The 20,694-nt window shown below is 42.9% G+C and overlaps 1 protein-coding gene across 3 annotated transcripts in view; it reads left to right on the top strand.

Annotated features, from left to right (window-relative positions):
- The window catches only part of agrn (agrin), a 241,438-nt gene that overhangs the window by 74,800 nt on the left and 145,944 nt on the right, over positions 1-20,694 (top strand). The gene's annotated exons all lie outside the window — the stretch shown is intronic.

The following is a 20,694-nucleotide window of genomic DNA, read 5'->3' as shown; positions in this document are numbered from 1 at the left end:
ACCTGAATCTTTTTAGCATCACTGTCTCTTTCATCTCACACCTTTCTCCCCTTTGCTATCTTCAAAACTCACACTTCTTAACCCTTGTTGGTGTATTCCATCAGCCTGGCCTGCTCTAACCTCCTCCCAATCTCTCCCTCCGTCTACCATTCTGCTCTTTCAACTCTGCACTAATTTGCCTTCTGCTCTTCTGTGCTTGGCCCCGACTCCAGCTCTTTTCCCCCAGAGATGTGATTGCCTGCAGAGTGTGAGCAAGAGAGAGATGGTCTGTGTGGAGAAGTTTGATTGTCTGCCCTTGTGTGTGATAAAAATGCACACACACTCACAAAAAAAGAGTTTTTTTTGTGTGTGTGTGTGGCTGTACCTTCAACCCTCCTCTCTGCCTCTAATAAAGCAGATTGCATTCGGATGTATGTGCCAGAGAATTTTGATAGATAAGCCAGAGGTTTAACCCCTCATTCCCAACTACACATGCACACACAACACACACTTTCCCCCACTGTCTTCCTCAGGGCGACTCACCAGCTAGCAAATCATTTATCACAAAGTAATGGCTCTGATGATCTCTCATTCCCTCTCCCATCTACCCATACATGGAGGAGACAGGGAGGGAGAGAGTGTACATTGTCAGGGTGTATGCACATTTTGAAAAACATTGAGCTGTTTAAAGGGCACAATTCTCAACCGAAAAACATTGAGACAAAATCTCAAGTTCAGGCTTTGCCATGAGCAATTTATCCAAATCCAAATACAACAAAGGGGTAGACAAACTCCAGATAAAATTATTAGCTGCTTGATAAAAATATTATTTAAGCTAAGTGTGAAAATTCTTGAGCTTGACCGTTGTGCTGAACGATTAATTCCAAATGCTGCGCATAGCAAATCACAAAATGTTGAAATGTAGAAAATACTTAATGCAGCAAGCTGGACTCAACTCCTCTGTGCTCCTCAATCAGAAGTGGCCTCAGCTAACTGTGCATATGCCCAATTGGGAGGAGATGACAGCTCACACGTATTCACGTCACATAAAGTGATCCAAAAGACCTCAACGGCAGCTCATAGTCCCCCTGCACACCTTTCCGTGCACTTTGAATTGAGTGGCCCCTCTTGTGTCTCATACAATGCACAGTCCTGCACAGATGAATCTGTTGGATGTTGTTTTATTCAGGGCTTGAATTACACAGTAGCTTTCAGGACCCCATTTTCCGGTGCAGTGAAGCTTTCACTGACCCGCTAGCGGTGCTGGGCTAGTTGTAGCTGCTCCACAGCACCACTACTGGTTGTGCAAGGCTTGTTTGTTTTATCCACGCAGTGATGGGGAGTTCAGGTGATTGTGGAAATGCCGGAATTTAAGGGCAGCCCCGCTGTGCACACCGTCTCGTGGTTTGATTTGAGCGGCCCACGTAGTTTGTAATAGAAGGCAAATTCAGTGGGTCTGAGAGGTCACTGTATGTCAGTTTGCCCTTTTGACTGTATGTCCACCAAACCTCTGCTGCCCTCATGGAGCCATGTCTCCGCAGATCAGGTTAATCTTTGAAAAACCCTGTCCATGTCTGAGATGTGTTGTGACCTCATCACCTTTATTACTTGGTGATCTGACATTTGACAGAGTAGTAACTGGGAGGTACATCCAGAGGAAATACAGCAAACCTCCTCCAGCACTTGAAAATTAATAACAACAAAAGAAAAAGATTTATTTATATGTAATAAATGCTGCACACAAATAATTTTGTTGTATAATAGTAGTGTTTTAACCATGCAATAAATGCTTTAAGCCAGAAGTGTTGACCCATTATGACAAAATATGCCATACCGTGGGAACTAAAATGGCAGCAAATGCAAGGATTGACCCAAATGCAAGAAACCTCCAGCTGCACTTGAAATAGCACAAAATTAAAGCACAATCAAATTGCAATGTCTGTCAGAAAAATCGTTAAATGATATTTTCCCCAAATTGCCCAGCTCTAGTTGACAGAACAATCTTAGCTCAAGTACCACTTTCTAACTTTTTCCAAAGTGTGTTTGAAATTTCCATACTGTGCAATTACTCAGATGGAGTGAATGCTTACAGTTTAGTGTGTTTATAGTGAACATCTACCCCTAAAATATTACAGTTTTAGTTTTATATTGGCCTCATTTTTCTATATTGTCTATTTTCACAGGAGTTGCTAATTCATTATGTGCTTGGTCACGCAATGACAGTAAAGTCCTATTTTAAAGATTTTTAACCACATCTCTAATGGTTAGCTAACAACTTTTTTTAAGTTACTGCTGTATCTCAGAGAAGGTATTTCCTTTTACACACTTACATGTGCACCCTGCGCATACACAATACTCTGTAGTATGTGAATTCCAACAGGGTGGTCTAGTCTCAAGTGATATACTGCTGCTGGGCGCTCACCATCATTGTTCTAAACCGCATTATTTTCTGCCTCTTTTCCTTTCAGTATTGTCAGAAGTCTGCGGTTCTCTCTGTCGTGTAATCAAGACAGTGACTGTTGAGGCTGAGACATTTCCTGTATGTTTATCACCATGTTGAAGGGTCCGGGCACTGACAGTGCACTTCATTTTGCTGTGTTTGTGAACACAGTTGTGTATTCAAAATAGCAAGTGTAAGTGTGGAAGTGTGGGTGAAATGTGCTCAAAAACCAATAAGTGAAATGATGAATACGTTCAGGTTGCTTCTTCTAGCTGGATTAGTTTATAGGCATTTTGGGCAAATCTTCTTTGACATTTCTCCTGTGTTTGCTATAAGTTTGAAGCAGCAGCCAGCAGATTGTGTGGTTTAGCATAAAGACGAAACAGGGAAGTAGGCAACCAGGCTCAGTCCAAAGTAAAAAACAAACAAATCTGCCTACCAGTAGCCGTATTACTCAACAGCACTTTATGTTTCTTTCCTAGTCATATTGAAGGCAAACAAAACTCTAAAAAACTGCACAACGAAAAATGGCTTAGTAACTTCCTGGTTTTCCACTTGCTGCCCAATGCCATTACAATGCAAAATAAAGTGTGTTCCCTAGAAGTCTTCCTCAGTACAACATGTTCTTCTTCTTCTTTTTTTTAATGATTCCAGAGGAAAATAAACCAAATGGCAGTGTATGCTTTAGGGCTGGTTACTGTGTAAATGGCAGACTGGATCAGGATAGAGTACAACTCAGATCCACTCCTCCCCAACGACACCTTCTCCTGCAAATTTGATTTTTTTCTGGTTTCATAGAACCGGTGGTCAAAATACAAAATTCTAAATATGGCCTCTAGGCTTCAGCATGGCAGTTTCAACAATTGGTGGACACTTGGTGCAGAAATTGTACCATCTACTTTCAGATATAATCCCCCCAATTGTTGAACTATTTTTCCCCACTATTCCTTTTGAATAACTGATGTCCTGTAGATTATTCTGAGGAGGATCCTGAGAGCCACAGGAATGAATGTTGCTTTGTTAAAACAGCCAATACCAGGAAAAGGACATCACACCACAGAAATAAGCTGCCAAAATGGAAAAGTTAAAAGAGATAAAATTCAAGGATTACCACTGGAATGAAATCTTAGCAGTCTCTCAAACAGCACTGGGCAGGTGCTACATATGAAAACAGGGTTGGATGGTGTTACATGCTTTTTTCTCTCAGATCCGTCTGATAAGATGCTTCACAGACGAGCCTGATGGGTAAAATTCTAAAGCACTTTGGGCTTTCTGACATTTTTGGGCTACCTGTATGTTGTATTTGCACAATGCCTCTTCAGGATCTCATGAAATGGACACATTTGGACTATCTGAATTCAGAGCAATGATGTTCCTCAGTATCAATCTAAATTAGTCTTTTTTACCTCTGTTTTTCTAGCCGTTGTATTTCTCATGGGGGGTTCAGTCCAGAGAAGCACAGCTACTTTAGTTGCTCAAATTTTTACATTCAGAAACTAGTGGGAAAATGGTGTGTTTATAGTTTATTGGAACTCGATTCTGAAAAAAAATTATATTTAACTTGTTGAAACTCGCCTGGATCTGCATAGCTGCTTTCCTGCTCCGATATAATGCATCAGTGGCTTCTATAAGAAGGTGCTGTGGCTTCAGTGGTGTTCCACTGTTCAGAATGATGGCATCGATCTCATGACAGCCAACCAACTAATGAGCGCTGGGTTCATTTGTTGCTGTAGAAAGACAAGACATACGATCTGGCTGCGAGTCACAAGGGTCACATGGATTTAATCAAGAGGTATTTGGAGGTGAGGGATTATCGGGGGAAACCTGAGAGGAGGATTGGGGCTCAGGGTACACGTAGGGACAAAAAAAGACTCGAAGACTACCACTCTGCTCTGGATGCAGATGGTGTTTTTCCTGGCCCATGCTATGCCAGCGTAGAAATTGGCAGTATGTTATCATTCAGGAAATGTAGTGGCATGCAGAGAGATGAAAGGAAGACGTAAAACCGACAGAATGCAAATGGCTGCTAGGTGTTGGAATGAAAATGAAATGAATGGCAGATGAGGTGTTTCTACTCGCCTATAGAAAGACAGAAGTGACCCAGATTGTCTAAAGCACTGCTGTAAATTGCTGCGAGAGAAGCCTTGTCTTGTTTCTCACCCTATCCCTGCGCTCTTTTCTCACCTCGCTGTATCTGAGTCTCTTTTTTTCCCCTCCCTCTTCCCCTGTCAATCTTTTTCCACTCTCTTTCATCCCTCCCACACATTCGTCACTGGAACGGATTTCAAAATGAAATCTCAAAAATCAACATTTTTCCAACCGTTGGTGAGGCATTTTCTGTATACGAGGTGTTACCGTAGTAACGGGGCAATACCTCCCCCCCACTGTCTTGCACGGCTCTTGTCGTATGAATTTGGCATGACATGAGACCTGGGGCATCATATCATATCTGCTGTTTTGACTGATGAAAGTGGGATAACTTTTGGTGCAAAGGGATAAGTCTGTTTTCTGAAGCTGGAAAGTGATGGAGTGTCTGGCATCGAGGCTGCTACATGCACAGCATGATGATGATGATTGAAAAGTGACAGCCAAGCACAGCATATATGTGTCTTAAGCCTCGCTGTAACACTTTAGTGTTTTCCCTTGTGTAATTCTAATCGAGCCTTGTGTTTACATTTTCTGAAGCTGAGGACTTTAGTCATCTCAGGGACGAAAGCTGCTATGCTTTGACCCTGTGGCCAGACATCGCTGTTTTCCTTGCAAGATTAATATGCACCTCAGGACGCTGCGAGTGCCGAACAGCTTCTAAATGTCTCTTTCCGTCCGTCGGCATGATTTTTGCTGCCGTTGTTCCTCTTCATTTACCTCGTTTATCGGTTTGTTATTCAGATGAATAATGGATGAGCTGGTTGCCTCAGTGACATGCCAAGCTCATCACTGTCGTGCGGTTGCTCGTGATAACCACGTCCAGCCGTGCCCTCCCACCCTCCAGCCCCCTCTCTCCCTGTCTCCACCCCCGCCACTTCTGGTTGACAGACGAGTTGACACATTGGCACATAGCTCTCTTGCCCTGATTGAGTCTTTGCTGTTCCGTGCAAGCTGATGAAAATGAAGCGCAAAGGCCATGGTAGAAGGACATACTTCCCATCCATCCAGTCATTCTCTCATGCAGATTAGAACTATTCAAGGACACGGGGGGGGAAGCAAGTAGATAATTCTTGTTTAGGATATCTCCTTGCTCTTTGTGTGTTGATGAGCTAGCATACAAAAGGATTTTTACATTAGTGGGTATCTGTAATTTTCCGGTATGTCAGGATTTGAGTGTCAACCAAAACTCAACCTTCACATTGCAAAGCCTGCTAGAAAATTCATAGATAACTTTTTTTTTTTTTGTCCTCATAATAAAGCACAGCTGTTTTCAGTCAGACTATGACGATGACGACTTGAATTTTACGCTTTTTTTTTTTTTTTTTTTTTTTTTTTTTTTTTTTAAATTTCTGAAATGGGCCTCGCTTTTGGAGGATACACCAAACATCCCCCTCTGTCAAAGCCACCCAGAAGCTCAAATTGAGCACACTCACTGTGGAAGATTGAGGCTTTTCTGCTGTGACCCAGAATCAGTAAGGATGATATTTTATTGATCCCTGTGGAGACAATCTCTTGTCTCTCGAATGATGGAGGTCAGAGGTTACGAGAAGCTGGATGTCTTGGAAGTCTTGCAGACAGGATGTTTGTCAGAGCAGCAGTGAGCTACTCATTGTATTGGGGCAGTGAGGTAAATTACTTCTTAGCAGAGAAGAGTTAAAAGGGAGGTCATGAAATTGAAGTGAGCCCTCTTAGAGCGACTGTTGCAGAAATCCTCTCGCAGCTACTTGCCAGAGCTTTTTCCTGACGTTAAACGTTTTTTGTAAATTTTGATAAGTTTCTAACCTCTTGTTCTGAAATTTCTTCCAAATTTTTTAGCAGCACATTTATTTTACCTCTGTGTGTAATAAGGAGCCTCAGAGCACTGGTTAGACAGAAAAGACATAGCTAAAGACTTGTAGTCAACAGGGAGCCGGTGTCAATCGACTGGGTGACGGGATAGAGGAAGATGCCTTACGAGGTGCCCTTTGCCCTCTTTGATCAGCAATAGACCTTTTTCCTGGCTCGAGTTTCCTTCTAACTGCAAACAACCTTTGACAACGCTGACTTTGCAGACCCCTGAGCTCAGGGTGCCAAGCATCCAACAGCAGGAGAATCCAGTTTACTTTTCTGCATCAGCAGAATAACAATAACAGAGGTGCTGTTTGTAATGGCTGGCTTGTCTCTAAATTGCACCTTGTGCTTTTATTTAAATGGGAACTGCAAAATGTTCAGTCTCTCTGCCATGCTGAATTTTGGTAGTGATACAAAAATCTCACTTTCTTTTTCTAAATCATGCTTTGAGAAATGTGAATGTATTTTTTTTCTAAAAGAGATCTTTTCATTTACCAAAATATGGCAATTTATATTCCGTTTGAATTTTCACTGACATCAATAGCTAGATGGACTATTTGATACCTCCCAAGAAGCATTTGCACTTTAACATGGGACACAGCTGTTTTTCCTTTTCCATCTGACAGTGAAGATTACTTTTTGTGAAACTTGAAGAGCCACAATACTTCCTGAAAGCAGGTGCAGTTGTTTTTTGTGTGTAAGCCTAACCATATCTTAGCTTTAGCGTTTTCTCATTATAAACCTCTGATGTGTAACAGTTCTGAAATGCCCTTGCAAATGTTGAAGAGAAAAATGCTTCAATGTCTAGAGGTCAAGGAAAAACACATTAAATGTATCTGTCTTTTAATTTCCTGATTAGCCAGCCCAGCTGTCTGGCTCTCTTCACTGCCATACACTTGAAAATCTGTTCGCAGATTTGTCAACAACTGATGTTTTGATCTAAGTGGAAATGCTTTCTGTTATATGATCACTGCGCACGTCCTACATTAATCAATCTTTCATTCACTCCTGTTTGTTAATAGCCAGTGCATCTTGCATGCGCTTACATCTGTACTTTATTTGCTCTTTGCCTATCAGAATACAAACCTCCGAACCCAGGATTTTATTACCTACTGCTAAGCGGGTCATTCATTTTCCTGACCATGATTGCAGCCAGAAAATGTGTGTTACGTCATTGTGGCACCATATATTCTAGGCTTCTCCTTCCAGCACACAGTCTTTTCTGACTGTGCTCTTATCAAAAGGATTTAGAATTATTTACTTGGAGAAAAAGAAAAAAGGGAATAGCACAGAAGCTGTTTTGTTTGAGAGAATAACTTGAGTACATGCCATCTGATTAGGCATATAAATAATTTATAGCTGTTTCATTTATGGGCTGCATCTCAACAAGGGGTTTTGCTTAGCCAATTAATATTCCCTCTTTGCCCTCCATCTCAGAAGATCCAGCCCAATGTGCTGCCAATGTTAGCTATTAGGAGGAAAAAAAAAAGTGTAACGGAAGGCGAGTGAGTTCATTACTGGAAATCCAAATGAAAGGGTTTAAGTGTCACTGCCAGCTTTGATGCCAGGAAGTCATACCATTTAAAATTGGCTTGTGGATGGTATGTGCATATATGTTGAGCTGACATGCTATCTTTAAACAAAGAAAAGGCAGCAGTAATTATCTTTTCAGTGAAGGCAAGACTATTGATCTAGAACACAAAGGACTCACTCCACAGTATATAAATCTTTCGATGGAGCTGGAATCTAAAGTAGAAGATTCCTGGTTTAAGTAATGACAATGTTCACATTAGGCATGGTGCTCATTAAATAAGTCAAACCTTTTTATTTGCAATGAATAAGTTAGTTTAAGGGCAGCACGGCAGCATAGTGGTTGTCACTGTTGGTCTGCAACAAAAAGGCTTTCTGTGTGGAATTTGCATGTTCTCCCTGTGCCTGTGTGGGTTTCCTCCCACCATCCAAAGACGACATGTTTGGGCTAACCGCTGACTCTAAACTGTCTGTAGGGTTTGAGTGGTTGTCGGTCTGTCTGTGTCTGTGTGGTGGCCCTGAGATGGAGTGGCGACCCAGCCCTTGCCCAGTGTGAGCTGGGATTGGCTCCACCCCCCTGACCTGGAAGCGAATAAGAGGTAGAAGATGAATGAATGAATGAATGAAATTAGTTTCAATACAAGTTTCTCAGCTTTCTTTGTTTCGGCATCATTCTTCAGGAGTAGACAGCAGAATCTCTTCATGGCCTTAGCACTGGACGTAGTTGAAATAGGTCTCCCAGATTTCTTTGACTTTAGTGTTAACTTACTGAATACTGATGATCGAGGCTTTCACACAGTTTTAGTTTTCTCTACTTCAATTATGTTTCTCTACATCTGTGTGGGACTCATTTCAACATTTTTGATTGCCACATGTACAATATCAGAGCTTCGGTACTGATATGGCCCTTATTGCCCATCTCAGACTGTAGATGAGTGCTCAGGCGGCCATAGTCAGAGAGGCTATCATCTTTGTGCTTCAGCGAGCCCCTTCCTTACCAAGACAAAGCAGGCAGCACTGTGAGAATCATGTTCTTTGAATTCTCTACTGCCTTTAACCCAATTCAGCCTGCCTTCCTGACAGGAGCCCTTAAGAATACCCAGGTAAACGCTTGAAAGATGGACCTTTGAAGGACCATGGCCTGTGCAGCTGCAGGGTCTATGAAAGGGTTGTCAAAAGTTAAACTACACGGCAGGGACATTTCTACTAGACCCTATAAACTATATAAAACTTTGTGTCTTACAGTCTATCAAAGTTTTCAGATGACTCTGCATCACGATTTGGGTGCAGGCCTGGTGCATCAGTCTGTGGTGTGGTGCGGGAACAACCCCCTATTCCAGATTATGGCCCAGAAAAGGAGGTAGAGACGGAAAATGCAACGCAGGTTGTCAGTCTTTCAGGAAGGGATGAAGGAGACTGTGCCTCTTAGGGAAGTTTAGGTCCTTTCATGTTTGCCGCAAGATGTTGCATATCTTTTGCCAGCGTTGTTACTACACTGCCAGTGAAATATTCTCTGCTGGAGCTGAGGCATCAGAGCCAGTGACACCAAACAAACTGAACAAACTGATCAGGAAGGCTGGCTCTGGTCTGGTGACATTTCTGTGGCCATGGATGTTAGCAGGAGAGGGGGATGCTGCACAATGGAGAAAGAATAAGCACTTTTAAAAGTTGGTTGGCAACGGCAAAACCATAAAGTGGACACAAAGAGACATAAATTCACATCAAAACTAAAGATTTCCAATATTAGCATTAACAGCTGTCAGCTTTTACATGTTCAACGCTCTGCCCTGTAGATGTAGCACTGCTCATAGGATGTACTGTAACCTGCATGCACATTGGCTATTTAAGAAGAAAAAGAGATGGAAAAAAATCATTAATTGCATAATTAGCATTATTTCCTTATTTTTGATTGCAAAATAAAATGCGTAAGATAAAGAATCCGAACAACTGCTGCCAACTTTCCATACCTGACACTTTGTGCACAGCGCTGCAATACAAACATGCTACCGATATCCTCAGCATCAAGTTTATCTGTCCTCTGTCCACACTGATCTGAGGCAAGCTACTGTTGTGAATCAGCCACATTGGAAGGACAGCTCCCAGTTTATAATGACTGGTCATCACAACTCTCCTGCCGGTCTCCCCCGCTTGATGGGGCCAGTGTGACTTGGCCAGTTCCCGGTGACAGATGGCTGACTTGGCCAGAGACTGACATCTGTATCATCCTTCGGCTTCATCAACCCTACCTTCCCTGTGTAAAGGCTGTCAGAGCCAGCCGCTCCTCTTCTGGTTCCCTTTTCCTTGTCTTCCCATGCCATTGCCAGAATTGGCTCCATATGCCAGCCACATGGAGAAGTGTCACTCTCCACTAACTCTGCTCAAAGCGGCCAAAGTTGCCAGGTTTCTCTCTGTCTGCTCTTCCAACCTTTTCCTCCTCTGTCACTCTGATTTTTCAACAATTTCATTCTCTTCCTCTCATTATTTCTCTTGCTGTCTGAATCCTTAGAATTAGAATGTGTCTATTAAGGGAAAATTGTTGGTGTTGAAGACCTGAATAAACAGGGCAAGGCAACAGAGGCCAGGGAAGGATATTACATCCTGTAAAACATTATTGTTGTGGGTGTTTATGCGCAGTAGGGTCTGCCAAGAAAATCAGAGCTTGCTAATAACACGTTGCTCCTTCCTGTACAAGTTTGCTGCACAGTGGAAAAGGAAAAGGAGGAGGGGGAATGGGCAGAACATTAGACCTCAGGCCATGGTTGGTATCTTCGAGAACTCAATGAGCCCCGAGGAGAGCCAAACCACCCTCTCCAAATGAGAGAGGACCACATGTCCAGCAGTGGACAGGTCATGGCAGTGTTGGATGTCATTGTAGGAAGAGGCTAATGTTGTCAGAGTATGGACTGGCGGCTTAATGACCTTCGACTCGTCTGTAGAGGACAAAACAGCGTCAGCTAGAGGACTAGTCTGGAGTGTAAACTAATATCATCAATGGTCTTTCTGTAAGTGATTACTAGATGAATGCAAGAGCCATAGTTTTGAGGACATGCGCAGAATTTCTCAGCTTTCAGAGTTGCAGTGTGCCCAAGTCGACACCAAATTCCGGGCGATGTGTCACATTGTGAGTCATCTTGTGTGGAGCCCACCCAGTGTGGGAACGTGTCCATGCTCACGTTAACCCTACACAATCATCATCAGTTGAGTCAGTGTTTTCGTGGTATCAGAATTTTTACACAACACCAACTTAAGTAACTAAATATTCAGTACTAGTAATATATGTTGGTGCAAAGCAATGATTTGTCACACATTAACAGATTTTTCACAGGCCTATAAAAAGTGCAATATTTAATTAAGTATAGGCATCTATTTACTGAATGGGAGTTGTATGAAGACACAGTGGACTGAATTGAGATTTTTAATTCATAGTCCAAGAATAGGGGCCATTTTAGTTCTCCAGTTAGCTAATAAGGAAATAACTAAATCAAGTAAAACATAATAAAATAGAACTTTTTTCTGCACTGGCACAATGGTTTATGTGAATGATATCCTGCAGCCTTCACAGACCTCTGTGCCACTTAGTGAAGTAATGTGTTAAGCTATAATCAGACAGGGAAATTGAGTTTAAGCGGTCTTGTATTGTATTGTTATCCTATGTTGGCTGTACATGAATGCAAATTCACATTTCTATAGTCCTACAGTGAAAGTCTGCTCCTCCTCATAGTCTCTATCACTCTGGACAGCCGGTGTTCCTTACCTCCATCATTGAAAGGAGAATGTCTTGTGGAAGAATGGTGTTCTCATTCGAGCTTTGCAGACAGCTTTGCAGACTTTGGGAACTCGGGCGGTGCAGCTGTTTTGTGATGCTTGTGGCGACCCCAACACCTGACTAAGAGATTTAATGCTTATTTATTTTCTTTTCAATCAACTCCCATCTGTAGCTTCCCTCTGGAGGTGATTGTTTCGAGCTTGCATACTTGAATAACTTTAACTATTATACTTTACATGCAATAACATTTTCGTCTATATATTGTATCATTTGGCTGTCATGATAAGACTTGTCTGAGAAGCATTTTGTTTGGTTATTCTAGTCACACACAGCTGTGAGAGGCACTGGCCACAAACATTGGGAATCTGTGAGATGGTTCATCCCAACAAACATAGCGATGCTAATACAGCGATACAGTTGACCTTCCCGGCAGCATCTCTGCACACCGTCGTATACATAAAGTCCATCATCGCCCTGTGATGTTTATCTGAGAAAGCTCAGTGTGGAATGAGATAAATTTCTAAAAAAAAAGTATCACCCCACTGGTCTTACTTAGTGCAATAGAGCCATATCTATATGCACCAGAAGATAACAGTAGTCAGTTGGTCTTGATAAAGTTTTGAAATGCCACTGGCTGAAAAAACTTCTGTCTGATCCATCACTACAGCCGATCTTTCATCTGTACATACACATGCACTGAAACAAAATAAAGCGCAAAATGACAAATAATACAGTAAATTATCTTGGAAATGAGGCTTCGCATGAATAGTCAAGTGGGCCAGTAGAAAGGCTTTATTGCAGGCAATTACCAAATCTGTTATAAATTTTAACAGACTATTCTTTTCATCATCGCCATTAAAACCCCTCATTTACAATGGACAGCAGGGAAGGGTGGTCTCTAATGCCATTAGCGAAGGCAACAGCTTTGAATTTGATAGCTTTGAAAAATGGACAGTCCCACTCTAATGGGGTGTTGGTATAGTCATTAACACAGATTTTTTTTTTTTTCCCTCGGATACCCTAATGTATAAAACTCTTACAGTTTTTGGCTGACTATTTGATAAAAAAGAATCCGTTGCAGAGCTCATTCTTGTTTCATGACCCAGGACAGGTCTGTTTGGGGCTACAGCATACTAGATACTAAACATATAATGCCATCGAAATAAGTGACCTTCTTTTAATTGGTTCTGAACCAGAAAATGCAGCACAGTTAAAATGTTCAGTGCAGTTCTGGTAGATTTTAATGTGGAAAATACACGGGCATCCACCTCACGCTCCTTGTGTCAAAGGGTGTAGGCTGTAAATTGATTAAAAATGCTTTATATAAATGCTGACCATTTATCACTGCAAAGATACAAAACTGACCCTCAACTTAGTGGTTACATAGCTTGATTGCAGCTTGCATACGAAATGTATAAAGATGATGCAAAAAGTGAGCAAAATTCTTTTTTTGCCCGAGGTTGATTTTCTTTAAAGTCTCAATTGTAAAACCTTTTTTACTCAGTATTCTCTTTTTTCCATTTAGCGGAGACATTTTCCCTCAGCAAAGGTACCAACTGTTTTCTCTTAGATCAAATAGAACAATGCTGTCCAGCCAGAAGACTGGGATGTCCACAGGGATGTACTGGCACGAGGGGAGACACACACGGAGGCGCGCACTGAATAGATTGAAGCGTAGTTGTCATTTGGTTATTGAACTCGACAAATTTCTCACAGTCTGCATAAAGAAAAACACACACATGTACGCATGCACACACAGCTTTTACCCCTGCCAGACCATTAAACAATAAAGCAGTTCCTTAGGCTCCTAAATGGGAATTGCCATTTCAAAGGCTTCAGAGAGAGAGAGATGTTAACCTTGTGTGATACTTGTGGCATTAAAAATGGATCAAAGCAGCTGAGCTTTGATGTCGACAGAAAATTTTATTTGGGTCGTGGCAGCGCAGCAGAGTGGTGGGCTGAATCCCCATCGCCCTCTGTTGGAAGAGTTTGGCATCTCAGTCATGGTCACAGCCTATGAAGTTTTGCTTCTCTGTAGCCTCTGAAGTTCCCACCGGTTGAGACAAACACAACGGTGATAAAGACGCAGTTATGGATTAAAAAGTTATGAAAGGGGGACAAAAGAGAAGCACCAAATAAGACAGCAGTTTCCTTTCCTTTTCCTTTTCTTTTTAGTCGGCCCATTTTTCAAGTTTTGTAATGCAGTGTGGGAGCTGATGAGGACTGTCTGGGGTGTTGCATCTGAAAGGAGCAATCAAGGAAGAGGCACCTCTGGGTGGGTGGTGTGCTGGTGATGGGAGGGGGGTGAACTTTTGACCCTCAGCAGCCGGCTTGAAAACTGGGCACCCTGCATGTCACCGTCTACCCCCCACCCCCCGTCTAGAAATGAACATTCAGTCCAAAGAGATAAATGACTTTGGGGTAAAGAAACATCACCTCTACTTGTGTGTGCGAGCGTTAGATTGTACTATTATGTGCTGAAGTTGTGTAAGCTGGAAAAAAAAAAATGTATTTTTTTCTGCTCTACGTGTATGTGCTACTTTCTCTCAGATAGAAAAGCCAGTTTGTGCATTCGTTGTAATTCCTCCGTGGATGTAGCCGGTGTGCGCCACCATCAGTTGCAAATGTGTGCGCACTTCCACATAAAACATGGAGCGATGGAGTCGGGGGGTGAATAGCGGAGATGGAGACGCAGATAAAGAGAGTGAAAAAAATACATAAATAATTGATGATAGATAGTGCCTTGCATCTGCTGCCTGCTGCCATTGAGATTGTTCAAAGTAGATATTGATGCAGGGTCTTACTAAAACTCAGTGTAACCACCCCTCTATTCTGACCTCATTATCTCATTATAACAGCAGTAATGTCTTGCTTTTAAAAAGAGAGTAAAATTACATGCTATAAAATAAAGAAATTGAAGTGCTTCTGTCTCAAATCGTCTGGCAGATCTGAATATTTATTTTTTGCCAGATTATTTAGCACAGGGAAAAACATAATCTCAATGCGACTGTTAATTATCTAAATATTGGATTGTTAGTGTGGAATGCATATGGAGTTTTATTTCTGCACATATCAATCAAACATGCAAGCTAAGCTAGGCTTTTTGAAAAAAAAAAAAAAAAAAAAAACCTCTACATGATTGACTTCAATGTGCTGAAGTTTTGCTCTTCTCCTTCCTCCCCATGCTTACTTTCTCTGTCTGCCTCATTAAAATCTTGTGGAAGAGACTTTCTTTTGATTCATCTATAAACAAATGGACTAGTTGGTTGACATCTCCCAAGACTGTGGCCTTCTTTTGTTTTGCTGCTGCACCCCCCCCCACACACACCAACCCCTCCCTTCAGTTCTGACAGGACTCAAGTACTACTCCCTAATGCCTTTATTCCTATTCTTTTTTTCTGTTCCCTCATCCAACTCCAACCCCTCCTCCCTTCTGCTTTTGTCAAAGACGGCTGCTCTCTCTCTCTCTCTCTCTCTCTCTCTCTCTCTCTCTCTCTCTCTCTCTCAATATCTCTCTCACTCTCTCATTATGCGCTCATCCATTCTGCTGGCTGAGAGCTGAGAGAGGAGTGCTTAGAAGGACAGCGTTTGGGAGCCCAGCACAACACACTGCTGATTTTTTTTTTCTTTTTTTTCCCTCCCGTCCTGTTCCCCCAAGAAAAATCAGAAAGGTGGACCGAAGTGTCAGGAGCAGCTTTTCCTTCTGCCAACACCGCTCCTCCCTCTCATTTACCCCCCACCCCGTTTCTATTGCTGTGTCTGTTTGCTGACTTCTCTCACTGACACACTCCTCCCTGCTTCAGCTGGCTGACTGAGTGCGCTGACACTGGGACAACTACCTGCTGCCTGGGGATTAAGCTCGCTATGAATACTCGGAGCCTAATTTGTTGTTTTGGCTGTCAGTGAATGTTGGGTCCCCACCGAGGCAGAAGCCGGGGCGTGAATCATTGTGACCAGGACGCACGGAGCACCTCTTGACTAAAGACGACCGGGCGACAATGAAGAAGGGACTAGATGCTTGAGGACGCGTGTAATAGGGGGATGACATACCGAGAGAATTAAGGACAGGACTGCACAAGTTCTTCACAGAAAGACAAGGTGAAATCAACCCGAGTATTAAGAGGATCAGGGTCGAATAACCTTCTTTCGCACTCATTATCTGGTTGGGATTCCCTGCCACGGTGCTGACATGAAGGAAGAAAGCCCAATAAATCTTTGCCTCGAGCTTCTCGGTTGATTTCTGATCGCACACAGGTTTTTCTCCTTTTTCTTTCTACAAGTTTATTCATTCAGACTGGCTCTGTGTTTTGCTGCTCATCCACAGCTGCGTGGGGGAGGCATCTCCGCACTGATGGCTCAAGTGGGGGGATTATGATTGTTCCCCTCTCCCAACTTTTACCCCCTCTTTTTCACTTCCACTGCCTGGTTTTCAGCCACAGGGACACGGCAGCGTGGGGGGCAATTGCTTACCCACTTCAAGAGACTGGGTAGAAATAAAGATCATTGAACCGAGGAGGTGTGGCAGGCAAGAAGGAGAGAAGGGGAGAAAAACAAACCATTCCCGCGATCCTGGGAGCATATGGTTTAGTCAGAGGCAGCCGGTTGCTTTCCAGCCACCCGGCTGATCACGCAACAGAAGATTTGAATTACATCGGTGTCAGGTTTTGGTGGCTCCATCGTATATCTCCTCACCCTGACACAAGCTCCCAGACCTCTTTCAGATACAAAGAAGCAGTTGTGTTGATTTAGACTAGTGCCAGGCAAGTCATTGCACAGGAAAGCAGCAAACTATTGTTGCCCCAACAGGCGCTATCCACGGGGAAGCTTTAAAAAAGAGGAAAAAAAATAATGCTCAGCCATCAGCTCTTAGAGAAATACCTGTGACATGTGTTTTGACAAAGAAGGAATTGGGAGTACTCTAGAAACCAAGACTCCGTCCACGTCCACCTAATTTCCCGCTAGGATCACTGGGAAGAAAGGAGAGGATTCCATTTGTGGATTTACTGTCCTGTAGAAGTTTTCCGTGTGGATATTTACCAGTTCAAAACGCCCATATCCTAATGCCCAAAATACAAGCTTAGGTCCATCTCACACATACATCTGCCAAAAGCGCTTTAACACACATTTGCCGAAACATTACAGCCACCCACTAAAATCCACACACATATTTTAACTGTAAGTATAAACTACTTCACAAACACTTAAGACACACACACATGCACTCACGCTGAAAGCCCATTAGTTTGTCTTTTTCCCAGCGGGCAAAGTAGAATGAAGGTTGCATGGACAGGTGTGGGGCTGTAGGAGTTCAAGGTCCCCGGTCCTTGCTGTTCTCTTTCCCCAAATGGATGTTATCTGTAAAAATGTGTTACTTGGAAATAGCTGAAAGCTTGCTGCTGCAGTTCTCTGACAGAAACAGCCACCGTGTCCCCACCACGGTGCACTGCTGGAACCACAGCTGAAACGCCGACCATCACGGATCTTTTTTGTTTTCTTTCCCTTTTTATTTTTTCATCTTCATCCTCTGGCCCTATACCACCGCCATCATTTTTTCCAACGGGTCTTTGGGCACCCCTCGTCGCCCTCCTCGTCCCATCATCTCCTCCGCCCTGGAGGGGAGGGGGTCGCTGGAGTGGAGCATGAGCGGGTGCCACTATACTTCTCCGCCGCCGCCTGAGCGGGACCACAGGTATCAGCACAAGGTGTCCTTGGTGGTGCGCTACTTCATGATTCCCTGCAACATCTGCCTGATCCTCCTGGCCACATCAACACTGGGCTTCGCTGTGCTCCTGTTCCTTAACAACTGTACGTTGGCGCCGATGAAACACACACCATAACTGTACCCTGTTCTACTACTACTCCACTGTCTTTTCATGTGTGCGTCACAGTTTCACCCCCCACTCCCCAAAACGCTGGGCATAATGCCGCTGAGCTAATTCCTTTAGTGATTCAGTTAACCCATACTGGTACAGTTGCAAATTCTGATGCTCAGTTCCATCTTTGTGGCTGAAATAGTCACCAGTGACAGGTTTTTTTTTTTTTTTTTTTTTTTTAAACATCACACAGGTTACGTTATTCCTCTTCACCTTGTATTTACCAACTTGTGTAGACACTGACTCTCCTGCAGTGTTTACTCTCTGTCGTAGACTTGCCCTTGTCTATTTCTCAGTTCTCTTTGCCAGTTTAGACTGACAGAGGTGAAGTTTCTCTCAACTAACCAAAATAGCCTGTTCGACTTGTGCCGCAGAGTTCACTTGCAAATTTGAAAGAGTAAGGCTAAATCAGAACTGTCTCTACAGACGTTTTCATGCTTCCAAATTCAGGCTGCTGTAGTTTCGATCAACACGCTAAGGGGGGAGACTGGGCCATGGCTGATCTTCCATGTCAGCCCTCTCTTAGACTGTTATCAGCTTTTTGACTTGTCGGAGGTATAGTCCCTGTAGCCTAGGGGAAGCCAAAAACCCTTCTATTTGTCCAATTTTCAGTCGCTGGTCTAGCATTGTGTCTTTCTGCCTATTTGTTGGTCTTTCATTCTCATCTCAACCGGTGGATGCAGGTGGGATGACGGGGAGGATGGCTAATTTGTAACCAACCATTTGTTTCTCCTAGACAGATTATATTAAATTTAATAGAAACACAGGCCAATCTTCACCTTTCAGACAACTGAGAGAAAAGAAACGTTCCTAGGTAAAATTGATCAGGTAAAATTGATTCTGTTATTCTGCCAACAGCCTCCACCATGTGGCTGCGAGGACAGCTGGATTCAATAGCAATATTGCAAGGAGCGGTGATGTGTGCACGTGTGTTTCTTGTGGGAGGAGGGGTGTGAGAGGAGTCGTGGAGCTTCACATTTGCAATTTTTGCTGTCACCATACGGGGTGAAGCTTATCCACACTTGTATGCACACACAGACACGCAGACAGAATTTGTTGCCCACCCCATGAAACCCTTACACCTGCCATTGCAGCCCACACACACACAACTCGCTTTATCATTCAATACAGCTACGTGTCAACCCCCACCAAAGGGGGAAGGTAATGCCTACAAAGACGTGCATGCACGCGCTTCTTAGTGCACATGACTAAATGTCACAGTCAGACACTTATTGATTTGCTGAAGATATAGGATGAATGATGGCTATGCTGTGACATACTCATCGGCACGGGAACCCTTGCCGGCTTTTACAGGTACAAAGGGAGATGGGAAGCGCTGATATGTTTATGTGAAGACCTTATCTATTCCTTTCATTATGGAAATGTGAAGAAATTGTTTGGCTTCGCCTTTCCGTGTCTCAGCTCACTTTGTATGCCACCTTCCACACTCTTTCTTCGTCTATGGGTGACAGTTCGTCTCTGTCTGTTTACGTTTGTCTGCATGTGTAAAACATGCTCACATAAAAGAAAGGAATGACTTGTCTGTTTTTGTGTCCACGTGTGTCTCCTCACACTTTCAGCACCTTCTCTATAGCCACCTCACACCAATTTTTGTTGATTTTGTTTTTTTATGATTTCTTGAATCACCCACCGCCCCTTGCACCCGATCCCATCACCCACCCCCAACTTCCACCTAATTTTTTATCTCTTACTCTCACCCTATTTCACACACACACACACACACACACACTCCCCTTGAGGCCAGCTGTTGACAAGCAATTTTAAGTGAAGCTGAATTTAAAACTCAGCTGTGTCTCAGGATGCCAACGGGTATCGCATAAGTCCTGAGAAAGGCTTCAGCACAGTGGTTGACGGGGTTCCGCAAAAATGTGTTAGCTGGGTAATTTATGTGATGTGTTTTATCTTCCTCATTATCCCTTACACTGACGTTGGCGAGATGGCTGGGTGGCTGCACATCCTTTCCCAATGTGTGTGTTGGTGTATTTGTTAGCTGCAGGGAGCTTCGACAACTCATCGGGGTTCTGCTTAGTGAGTCAGACACCAGCACTGACTGCAAGTTCACAGATGGTGGTTTGGTTGGGTTTGTGCTCAGTACTCCAGTTCTTCAGTAAACTGTGACCAGTATGTATCTATATGATGCTATTGCCGTGTTTGTGTGAGGCTGTCCGTTTGGTGGCGTTGACAGGAAATACACAAACACTGACCCAATCACCTGATTGGGATTTTTTTTTGTGTGGAAAACAGAAACAGTCACCACAAAATATGATTCATTCTGAATGTGTTTTCTCTTCATTTGTCTTCATGTTGATTATAGCTTTGAATCCTTAACTGCCATATGTCCATGATGTTTGTTTACTTCGTAATTAACAAGCCAACCAGTATTCTGTTCGGTGCTGAAATTAGCAGTTTTTAAATTGATTAACCAATCAACAGGAAATTAATCTAGCAGCGTCTGAATAGGAAATGTGTTTTCTGGTTCCAGTGCCTGGCATTTGAGAATTTGTTGCTTTTCTCGACTTAAATTTATAATTATTTGCAAGCTTGTTTGCCTGACAATATGAGCAATTTGAAGAAACCGTTAGGTTCTGGGAAACTGCCTCATCCCAATTTTTGACATTTTCTTAGCCTACACAATAAATATTATTAAAAAACTGAGAGTGCCTGCAGTACTAATTCTTTTTTCACATGTTTTTAACCTGCTGCGGAACAATGTAAACTTGATATTGCTTCCTCCACATCCATTACATTCATTTGCACTGGCTTGTTATTTTTGTCCAGATTTTTTTCCAAACTGCATGGACTCATGTTGCATGATATTTCGCTCCACCCTCAGTCATTTGACACCGCAGGTCTTGTTTTGCCCTTATGTCATCATCTACTGGGGGTTCAGCTAGAGAGCAGTATGATCTATTAAGGGAAAAAGAGTTGTGATTTATTCGGCATATGGTTGCCGGGGGGTCAAGGGAAGGGACTGAGTATTTTTCTCTCCGCTGTGCTGGATGTCGTCACTTTTGTGATATTTATAATCCTATCTCACCCTCTTTTCAAAACCAAAACAAAACACCTTCTTGCCTCTCATGCGCTCTCACCTCTTCTAAAGTCTCACG

This window comes from Echeneis naucrates, chromosome 7, assembly GCF_900963305.1.
Source record: "Echeneis naucrates chromosome 7, fEcheNa1.1, whole genome shotgun sequence".
In the NCBI taxonomy this organism is placed as follows: Eukaryota; Metazoa; Chordata; class Actinopteri; order Carangiformes; family Echeneidae; genus Echeneis; species Echeneis naucrates.
Note: the sequence above shows the minus strand (reverse complement) of the source record. Positions and strands in the feature narration are given on the sequence as shown.